Here is an 11131-nt window from a genome sequence, read left to right as displayed (position 1 = left end):
TCCCCCTTATCTCCTAATTTAAACACTTTATTTTAGGAGATAGATCTTATCTCTAAATTTAAACCATTTAAATTAGAGATAGATCTTATCTCTAAGGGGGGGCGGCCTGGGCCCACATGTCATGGTGGGCTGGACCCACTATGCCATTTGGCGCCTATGTGGCCTCTCTCGGGGTGGTGGGCCCACTGGTGGCCCTTAGAACCTTCTAGAAGCTCCGGTCAAAACACCGGACTTTTCCCGAACCCCGGAAATTGACTTCCCATATATGAATCTTATTCTCCGGACAATTCCGGACCTCCTCGTGATGTCCTGGATCCCATCCGAGACTCCGAACAAAAACTTCGGACTCCAACTCATATTCCGAATCTACTTATGCGACATCGAACCTTAAGCGCGTCACCCTACGGTTCGCGAACTATGCAGACATTGTCGAGACTCCTCTCCGAGCAATAACCAATAGCGGGATCTGGAGATCCATAATGGCTCCCACATATTCAACGATGACTTAGTGATCGATTGAACCATTTACATACGATGCCAATTCCCTTTGTCACACGATATTCTACTTGTCCGAGGTTTGATCATCAGTATCTCCATACCTTGTTCAACCTCGTTACCGACAAGTACTCTTTACTCGTACCGCGGTATGTCATATCTCATGATCCAATCATGTGCTTGCAAGCTAATCAGACGACATTCCACCGAGAGGGCCCAGAGTATAGCTATCCATCATCAGGATGGACAAATCCCACTATTGATCCATATGCCTCAACTCACACATTCCAAATACTTAATCCCATCTTTATAACCATCCATTTACACAATGGCGTTTGATGTAATCAAAGTACCCTTCCGGTGTAAGTGATTTACATGATCTCATGGTCGAAGGACTAAGGCAACTATGTATCGAAAGCTTATAGCAATTTGAACTTAGTGACTTGATCTTATGCTACGCTCATTTGGGTGTGTGTCCATTATATCATTCAATTAATGACATAACCTTGTTATTAATAACATCCAATGTTCATGATCACGAAACCATGATCATCCATTAATCAACAAGCTAGTTATACAAGAGGCTTACTAGGGACTCCTTGTTGTTTACATAACACACATGTATCAATGTTTCGGTTAATACAATTATAGCATGGTATGCAAACATTTATCATAAACACAAAGATATTATAATAACCACTTTATTATTGCCTCTTGGGAATATCTCCAACACTACATAGCTGCGTTACAAAAAGAAAATACAAATCTAAAAGTGAAGTGCTAGTTGAATCAAGTGAAGGCCTAAGTTTACTTTGCTGCATCCGTAGTTGAGCAATCTTGTGCCTGTCTCGTTGAGCTTTGCTAGCGTCTCTCTAGTGCATTGCAACCTTTCCTACATATAGTTGCATTGCCACATTTATCGCCTTGTGTGAGTATCATTGGTTGTCTACGGTCAGCGCTACCTACAGCCCACATATACCCTGCTTTGCCGTGTGATTTGTTCTTATACCCTTGATATTCGCTTCGCTACATCCGTGCACTAGTTGTTACTACAAGTGGTAAGCAACACTAATTTACTTTGAAACGGTAAGATCTCCTGTCCTTATCAGTTTTTGAGTGAGTTGTGAGAGTACCACCATATATTTTTGATTTAGTGCACTAACCTACTAATCATGTCTGCTAGTGATCATAAGCTTGTTAACCAGGAAAACAAGGATTCCACAGATATCATCACATGGAGGGAGTTTAAAGCTCTTCGGAATGAGATTCGACGTGAATTCCGCGCTCTCAGGACGATGTGCTTAATGGAAAGGTTGAAGCGATCAGCCAAAAGCTGGATGCTACTAATGCGACCGTCACCACAATGGCTGATCAAGTGACGGATATACAGCGCAATCTTGCAGATATGCGCCTAGCTATTGAGAATTTGACTGCACAACAACAACAAGACGATGACGAAGATCCTGAGAGCCGTTGCATTGGCGACAGAGACCAATCGAGAGATCTCGTTGCGTCATACAAGTTATCATCCACTACATCGTCGAGTTCCTCCGCTGCTATCACCCCGTGATCATCATCACCACTGTTGCTTACTGAGAAGATCGGGCCACCCCTTATCACGGGGACTCCACACTTGGGAAATAGTAGCTAACTCCCTCACTGTCGGGGCATTCCCGGCTCCCCGACAGTTGAAGGATACACAATTCATGGCTCCTGACGGGACCCCTCATTTGGTCCCGTCAGGTTACCCGAGGCCACATGCCCGGTCGTCGTCTTCCTCCTTGTTCTTGCAGCCACCGTGTCTGCCCCCACAACCGCCTTGTTGTTGCTTGCCTCAGCTCCTCCACTCTTCCTTCCTTTCTTCGGTTTCCCTCTAGTCGTTGCTCCACCATGCAAGGTCAGGGATAAATCCAGCTTCTGGCTATCATCCGCCATCCTCTTCCCCAGAGTCCGCCTCCGTCATGGACACATCCGAGCCACTTCCCAATGACATCTCAAGGTGGGACAGACCCTGAGAGGCGGGATCATGTCACTCGAGTGCGGCCTTGACAATGCCTACATGAATTCCATGGCCGTAGCAACGATTTTGACATCAACCGTGCCAATCCCTCCTCCCTGGACAAACTGTGGCACTCCAGGCATTACATCCCTCCCACGATCAGCATCAAGGCGCTCCTTCTCTTCCTGGTCCTTGCTGAGCCTGAGCCTCATATTATTGACAGTGTTTGCCAGCGCCGTTTCCACTGCATCATCCTCTGTACGTTTTTCCCCTTCCTCGAAACCATCATGAGCATCAACTGCGACCGGCACCTCAGCCACAGAAGCAGCAACTTGGTAGTCCTTATGAATTGAGATGTGGGGAAGAAATGATTTGAGATAAATAAAGCTCTAATCAAGTGGGATAAGTTCATACGGAGCTAAAAAGGGGCAAAAGTATATATAATCAACATAATAATCAGGTAAGCCCTACATTCGAATTTGAGTTATACTGGTTGAACTGAAGAGGTTGCGGACTTGCGCACGCCAATCAGGATCAGATGACTTGATATATACTTGGAACCTTCTTTTATAGTTGAGGGGCGGCTGTCCCTTGTCACGAAGCATCTCTTCGTTGGCCAACGTAAATTTGAGCAGATTAACTTTGAATCTGCAATAACGAATGCATCGCCGATCGGCACCATAATAATCGGCGGCTTGTTGATAGGAATCCATAGCATTTTGCAGCTGTTGATGCTCCATGTAGAACTGTGCTAGCTCCATGCAACTGGTGGCCGCCAAATGCAGATCGTTTTTCTTGACGAACAAGGCGATGGCCTTCTCCAACGCTTGCTTCGTGGCAGCAGCAACCTCACCCTCGTCTGGTCAAGATCAAGGGCGTCAGTGCACAGATTTACACCACAACTGTTGCAAAGTAACTTCACTGTGCGCGTACCTTTTTCTTCAATCTGGGCGTAGCACTTGGCGGATCGGAGAAGTGCAGATGCTGCATTCAGTCACTACCTCACGTACCGGTATTGCCGGCACTTTTCATGGCGGCACTTTCCAAATAAGCCGCTAATGCTAGTGATTAGTGGCACTTTCTGATCAGTGCCTCAAATTACAATCTAATTAGTGGCATTTTTCCAAAAATGCCATCAATATTGATGTATACTGGCATTTGATAAAGTGCCGGCATTCCCACCCCCTCCCAAAACCACTAAAGGGCCTAAATGAAAAATTCGAACCAATCAACTACTCCGTATCTCATTGGGAAAATTGGAACCATACCATTAAAAGATCAGATCTTTAGAAAAATACCATCAGAAGTTTTGGACTTAGAAAAATACCACCCAAAAGCTGTTCCGTTGCTGCTTTCTACCATCACCGTTAACTCGCCGTTTCTTTGCTCAAAATAACGTTTGAAGATATATAACATCACCACTTCCCACCGTTCATCTCCAATTTGAGCAGCTGTATTCCATCCCAATTTCCAGCAACATTTCAACACCAAAACTTAGCAGCACTACAGTCGGATATAACAAGACGGGAAAATTGGAACCATACCATTAAAAGATCAGATCTTTAGAAAAATACCATCAGAAGTTTTGGACTTAGAAAAATACCACCCAAAAGCTGTTCCGTTGCTGCTTTCTACCATCACCGTTAACTCGCCGTTTCTTTGCTCAAAATAACGTTTGAAGATATATAACATCACCATTTCCCACCGTTCATCTCCAATTTGAGCAGCTGTATTCCATCCCAATTTCCAGCAACATTTCAACACCAAAACTTAGCAGCACTACAGTCGGATATAACAAGACATGTGAACACAACTTCGTCCATGGGCCCAAAGCGGTGCACGCAGATGCCGCCCGAGGAGCGCCGCCACCTGGAGTGGGCACCGACTAGCCTGGAGTTGCGTCGCGTCTTCCAACAGGAGCGCGATGTCGAGGTCGCCAGGTCCGCTGGCCTTGACGTTGGGCAGTTCAACCGCACTGGCCGCCGGACCTAGTGGTACGGCCGCGACATCGATGGGACGATCGTGGTGTACGGATACCAGCCGCGGATTCACGGTGTCGACCCGCCTTGCTAGCCGCTCTTCTTCCATGCGCATGCAGGCGCACCGACACGGGCGGCGTCGAGCGATTCTCGATCCGGTTCGTCCCGGTCCGGCGGCCGGTGCCGTACACGCGGCCATCCGGCATCGTCGTCATCCGTGATGGCCCACGAGGCAGCTCCTCCGCACTGGCGAGGAAGGACGGCGCCAGTGAAGAAGGAGGCGCCAGGCTCACTTCCACGAGGGCGCCTCGACCTTCGCCGCCCCAAAGAAGAAACTGTGCACCCGCCGTCACCGCCGGCGAAGAAGTGGTAGGAAATGGAGCTCGAAGCCCATACTACTGTGGCCACGATCACCCGGAGGACACGCCAGAGCAGCACGGAGCAACACCTGCTCCGTTTGGAAGGCGGGGATGTGGTCCGCCAAGGACTCCGGCAACTTTGTCGACCTCGTCACCGCTCCTTCTCCACCACCGGCGCCAAAAGAGGAGGAGGACTGGGAGTTCTTCGATGACAGTGGCGACAGCCTTCAACCGCTAGTTTATTTTTTTGCATTCGCCGTCTGTTGTACAAAGTCGCTAGAAATCGAATAAAATCCACCGTCTTTTGCGTTTTCGAATTTTTCATTTTTATTGGGATCTCGGTTTGAGGTGCGCCGGTGGAGATGCTCTAACAAAAGCAAATTAGCAGCCACATATATAACACATCTTAGACACAAAGTTCAACAAAAGTAACAGCTAATTGTTCGTACTTTGTCCATGGCATGACGGTTCCATCCTCAAAGATCTGGAGTACTCAGCAAAACTAACAGCAGAAGATGCGCGTCGCTTAGTGGTCTCTGTTCGTCCTGGGCAGGGTGAGTTGAGTGCGTGTGGGCTGCGTGTGTTGTGTGCTGGGATGGATTTAGTCTTTCTTTCCCGTATGTAACTTGACCGGTTTGTTTCAGTTGACGTGCAGCTAACGGTGGTGGTAGAAAGTAGTAACGGGGCTAGATTTGAATGGTAGTTTTCTAAGTCCAAAACTTTCGGTGATATTTTTCTAAAGATCAGATCTTTTAATGGTATGAATCTAATTTTCCCTATCTCATTCTCCTCTCCCGTCCTCAGTTCCCAAACGCGCCGCCGCCGCCGACGTGTAGTCCAACGCCGGCCGCATCCGCCGCCTCCACGCACTGAGCGAGCTTCTTCTTGGTCCCCTCCACCGGATCCCTACCGGCGCCCCGCCTTTCCACCCTGAGCGCGAGGCCGCGGATAACCCTAGCTGTCGGGTTCGTCACGGTCTCCTCCGCGGATACCCTAGCCGCCGCTCCTCCGAGCCCTCGCACGTTGCCCTCCTCCTCATCCCGCGCGGGGGGCATGCGCTGCACCCCGCCATGGTCGCCCTCGAGGACCGAATCATCGCCAGGACCACGACATCCAGGGCCTCATCGTCGACAACCAGCGGATTCTCCTCCCCGGCGGATTCCCTCGCCAATGTCGCATCCACCCGTGCCTCTATTTGCTAACCCTAGCAGGCCGGGACCTCCTAGCCTGTCGATTTTCTCGTTGGGCACGCTCGTGGTCACCATCTTCTTCGCCACGCGCGGCTCGGAGTCGCCGTACACGGCAGGGCGCTCTCCTCCCCGCGTCCTCCTCCATCGAAGCAGACTGGCTCAGCTCCTGCCCGCCGACGCCGCCCATGGTGAGACCTCTCATCCCCGCATCTTCAGATAGTGGGTTAGGTCAGTGGATCTCTGTTCATGTTCAGAACCTTGCGTGTATATCAGAGGTGCTGAGTTTTTTCACTTGTTGTACGTATGCAAACTAGCAACTGGCCTAATGGTTGAATGCTAGGAAGAATAGCGACAGCTATGGATATGAAAAATGTATGTGATTCCAATGGATGAGTTAGATTGTCTAGGCAAACATCTAGAAAGGGGAAGTGTAGTGATATTTTGTTTCTTAGGATGCTAGTGTTAGCTTAAATCATGTCTCTCTCCCATAGTCTGAATTGCTCGTTTTCGTGTCGCTTGTTTAACACTGTCAGTTTCGTCAGACAAGTTAAGAGCTAGCCATTTTTCCTGTTTTCCTAGCTAGCTCTCAGGTTGTTTCGTTCTGTGCGCACCTGGGCTTAGTCGTAGTTTGTTGAGCGCGCGGCTCGGATCGTGGTATGGCGGGGTCAGTAGTTGGGCGCGTGGCTTGACCAGTTCATGTTTCAACTGAAAAAAAGGATGAGTAACAGAAAAGCTGCAAGTATTGCACAACACAAAAATCCTCTCTCGCGTGTGTTCTTCTTCCTCTGATAAACTGGCTCAAGTATAGATCCTAGGGCGACAGCTAGTGCTTTGCAAGTTTGGTTATTTCAGATTACACACTTGATAATTTTCTCTGCTCTGAGTACACATTCATTTACATTCAGTAGATGAATAGGTTCAAGTGCAAGAAAATAGAGATTAGATTGCCATATTGTACCTATTAATTATGGCGTGGGTATATGTCAAACTTATTTTTATTGATATGGGTGTAACTGTGTATCTTCTTGGTTAGTGCTCTATTATTATAGCACCAAAACCTCATGTATCCTTTCCAAGCTCAATGATCTCAAATGCACCTGTACCAACTCCACTATTGGGAAGGGTAAAATCAGCAACTGGACCAAGACAAGTTTGACACCACTAGGTGGTACAGTATGACATTAATTGACTAATTGTTTGTAGACTGTATATCATGCTGCTTTTTCTCCTGACTATATGAACTTGATTGGTGCATCTGTTTTCACCCCTAGCCTCTACACTTTCTCTGGCTTTCACCTATTTTTTGCATATTTTTGTATTCAACATTTGTGATCACTTAACTAATATCTAGCCTTACCATAACCTGCTAGTTGTGCAATCCACGTCTGTATTTTTTAGTGCCCAAGGAGCTTCAGCTTTCCATCAGTAAAAGTACACCATATATAGTTTTAAGTTCATTAATTTGTGTATAGGTTGTTCACTTGAATTCGAATGGCACATCTTGAATTATATGGCAGTCATATATCTTGGGTACAAAGGGTACTGCTGTATTTTTATTAACTCACTGATTTAAGTTTCACGTGCAGTGCAGAGTGACAGAAGAGAGCAGCGACTGAGATTTGTGGAGTCCAGTCCAGTAAATTCTTACGCTTCGAAGGAGGTATAGGTCTTTGTGTTGATACAATTTATTTTCACTGTTCATATGACAAGTTGGATTGATATTACTAGTTCTAATTATCTCAGGATTTGGTATGATGCCTAAGTGAAGAGGTGGAAGGGACAAAGATATGGTTTCTCACGGTGAGTGGCTGAATGGTGTTCATGCATGCACAACCTGATGTTATCTCACCGTCTTTTATATCTATTACTTCACTATTGAATGGAGTTCCTGGAAGTGGATTTCTGAATCATGCAATCAATTTGTACCTTCGTTGTAAGTACAAATTTTCAACCTTACAAACTGCTAGTAATTTATCCATGTGTCAGTTCTTACTTATAGACATGAAACATTGAAAGTTAAAACTGCATACGTGTAAGTAATATTAAGAGACACTGGATCTTATGCGTCAATACTTTAGGTGTGTATGTTGCTTATTACAGAACAAGGTTATGTCTTTGTCTTTTTCACTATTTTTTTTGCCCTACAGAATGCTTGTTATTGGTTTATAGTTCATGGTAGTGTCTAGAGTTAGAACTTAGGAAATTAACTTCCCTTTTCTCTCTGTAGATTGTTGGGTGTAAGTTTTCTATAGGCTATTCATGACTTCAGAACCTGCACCCTTTGCTACCCTAACGTCCAAACAGAATAGGTAGCTGACTTCTTCTTTACTTGTTCATGAAGCTACTGTAACTAGTGTAGTTGCTAGATATTTAATCTCCGACTTGCCATGGGCATTGATTAGTTGGTTCAAAATTATCAATTTAATAAATAGCTTGCATTGAAACGCTTATAGACAAACTAACCTTATCCCTATCCTCCAGGTCAGCTCCTGGTCTTTTCAAATTCTTATGTCAAGACCTGGGTGAAAAAAGTTAGCTTTGAAACAAGAGATAACAAATAAATCTTGTTCAGTTCATGTGAACAAATATAATTGAGTTTGATTGCAAAATTTTAGATATACCATTATCTCAGCTTCATTGGAGGTAGCATTCTATTGGAATGTATATATCATTTTTGTGACTTGCTGCTAGCACTTCTGTTGGTAAATGCATGTTGCTGAATTGGGTTAACTTGTTAATGATAAGACATCCTCATCTTGCTTCATGTTTAATTGATTGCAGGCTTGGGAGGCCTACGTTTCGTTCTATTTAGAGTGGAAGGCACCCATAAACTGCCTCCAACAACACTGTCTCCCCGGAACATGGTTTGTGTGAGGACATGCAATAACCAGGTTGAGGTTGGCACTTCGTGTGTGCAAAGCTTTGTACATAATCTTCGAGAGGATGGGTGCAGTGTTATTGTTTCTTTGAATTCTCGCCCTGGTGATCCTACCTTCTCCATGTTTTCTGGGAAAAGTTTGCCGGTCGACAAGATTAAGCGTTGGCTGATGGACTTACATACGAGGTAATTAAATTTTGCTCATGCACAGGGTAGTATTCAGTTCGCCTTCCTTATGTTAGTTGCATATCATACACATGCAAAAATTAACACAGCTTTGAGCTAAGCATAGCCATTGGGCTTTCAAATCATGAGCTTCCAAGCATATTCTTCTTTACTAATGTCATTTCTTTTGAGCTGTGCATATCTGAGTATCTCTTTCACAGTGAATTAAAGCTTGCGTATCTGCATTCTTTGCTTCTAATGTAGAATAATGCAAGTTAGTAGCTCTTTAGAAGGATTGTTGCTTTCAAGTACAGTTAAAGTGATGGCAGTCTTAACTTCTTTTAGTTATAGAGATATTTTTATAGGACTTCGTATTTACAGTATGCAACAATGCAAGTGATAGGCAACAATGTTGTTCCTCCAGGATGAGGAGGAATCAATCCTGTTACAAGGTCTCTAATTTGTGATGCCTTCTTCCAAAGTTCTTCCATGGAAATGATCAATCATCTTAGTTTTATTTTTATGTTCTTTTTGCTTTGTTTTGAGATTTATAAATACACTTTGTTTCCATCTTTCCTCATTTAGTGTGAGAACTGTTGGTATGAGTACCATCTCCAAGCATGTAATTCAACCCATTTACTGTAGGTCTGAGTACTTGGTACTGCCATCTTGCTGCCACCTACTGAACGTATGGGAACTTCATCCATAGTGACCATGTCCCCTCTAGATTATATTTCAGCTTTCATGTATCGTAGCGTCCCTGCAATATTCTACGAACAGGAAATAGGCATTTTATTTGAATATTTTACTGACGTCCAAAGGCTGTTCCGGTCTATAGCAGTTCACAATTCGTAACTATAGTTTACTGTTTTAGAAATAAGTATAATGGGTTTTCATTTTGCTTGCAGATTCTACCATTAGCTTCACTTCCGCAGCCCGCTGCCGATGTTCCCAGTCGGCCACACCCCCAAACAGCAGCAGCACAAGTACAGCTGATGGATATTACTATGCATCGGCTAGCATAGATATGTCTATTCTAACCTATGAAGGCTTCAGGTGGTTCAGTAATGCTGAAAAAGGATGGAAGCCAGTTTGATGAACCCTGTTAGATGAACCTTGTTGTGTATTTTATCTAATGGTTTCAAACCATGTTGTTCATGATGTGGAGATGAACCCTATTGGTCATGTAAGTTAAATGCCTCGAATGTGAACCCTTGAATGTTTCAGAATGCTGGTTTGAGACCTAGACTGCTTGGAAATATTGGTTTTAAACATTGTTTGACTTCTTGAGTTTGATGTATGCTTGACTGCTAGATTGCTTGAATGTTTGCAGGCAGTATAACAACTTTAAAAAATGCCTAAGAAAATATTCAGCGGCACTAGAATTAAAAGCCTGAAAAAGTAATTGGAGGCATCCTCTCAAAGTGCCGGCAAAAAATTTGGATGGCATTTTCGGAAAAGTGGCAGCAAAGAGATTTTATGGCATTTTTAGAAAAGTGCCGCAAAAAGATTCCGTGGCATCTTCAAAAAGTGCCGGCAAAAAGATTCCACGGCATCTTCAAAAGTGCCTAAAATAGTAAATAACGGCATTTCTGGAAGTGTCTGAAAATACAACTGATGGCATTTTTCTGAAAGTGCCGGCAAAGACCTACCTCGACCGAAGCAAATACAACACTTTTTTTTCTGCCTCGAAAAATCATTGCCGGCACTTTTGGTATAATTACCGGCACTTTTTTTGTGCCTGCAACCTGGGTACGTGATGTAGTGAGTGCACGTTCATCGCCAAACTAGATGTCGACAAATGGGTCAGTTATTACAGTCGTTATCTGGAATTAATTTTAAAAGTGCAACCATGGCCCGCGAAGCAAACCTGTTGTTCATAGTCGGCCTGCTCGCTAAATGCGAGGGCTGCTTTTCTCCCTGGATCAAATCAAGAGTGATTTTGTTGTTGTTGCCAGGATCAAATTATGAGAGGTTTGGTATCTGTAATGAGATACCGATTATAAGAAGCAAGTAAAAGTAAAACCTACAGTTTTCGGCGAGGATATAGGCGCAAGCGGCGTCCT

The 11131-nt window shown here is 44.7% G+C and overlaps 1 long non-coding RNA gene across 3 annotated transcripts; it reads left to right on the top strand.

Annotated features, from left to right (window-relative positions):
• The first annotated feature begins 5488 nt into the window (after positions 1-5488).
• On the top strand, positions 5489-10339 carry LOC127303015 (uncharacterized). Of its 3 annotated transcripts, XR_007853226.2 has the most exons (6): positions 5489-6210; positions 7609-7682; positions 7766-7822; positions 8250-8331; positions 8804-9086; positions 9974-10339. It is a non-coding gene; the product is annotated as an uncharacterized lncRNA (long non-coding RNA). The 3 variants fall into 3 exon arrangements; XR_007853225.2 differs by lacking the exon at positions 8250-8331 and having other exon boundaries at positions 5580-6210; positions 7614-7682; XR_007853223.2 differs by lacking the exon at positions 8250-8331 and having other exon boundaries at positions 5581-6210.
• The last annotated feature ends 792 nt before the right edge of the window (positions 10340-11131 follow it).

Source organism: Lolium perenne, chromosome 1, assembly GCF_019359855.2.
Source record: "Lolium perenne isolate Kyuss_39 chromosome 1, Kyuss_2.0, whole genome shotgun sequence".
In the NCBI taxonomy this organism is placed as follows: domain Eukaryota; kingdom Viridiplantae; phylum Streptophyta; class Magnoliopsida; order Poales; family Poaceae; genus Lolium; species Lolium perenne.
Note: the sequence above shows the minus strand (reverse complement) of the source record. Positions and strands in the feature narration are given on the sequence as shown.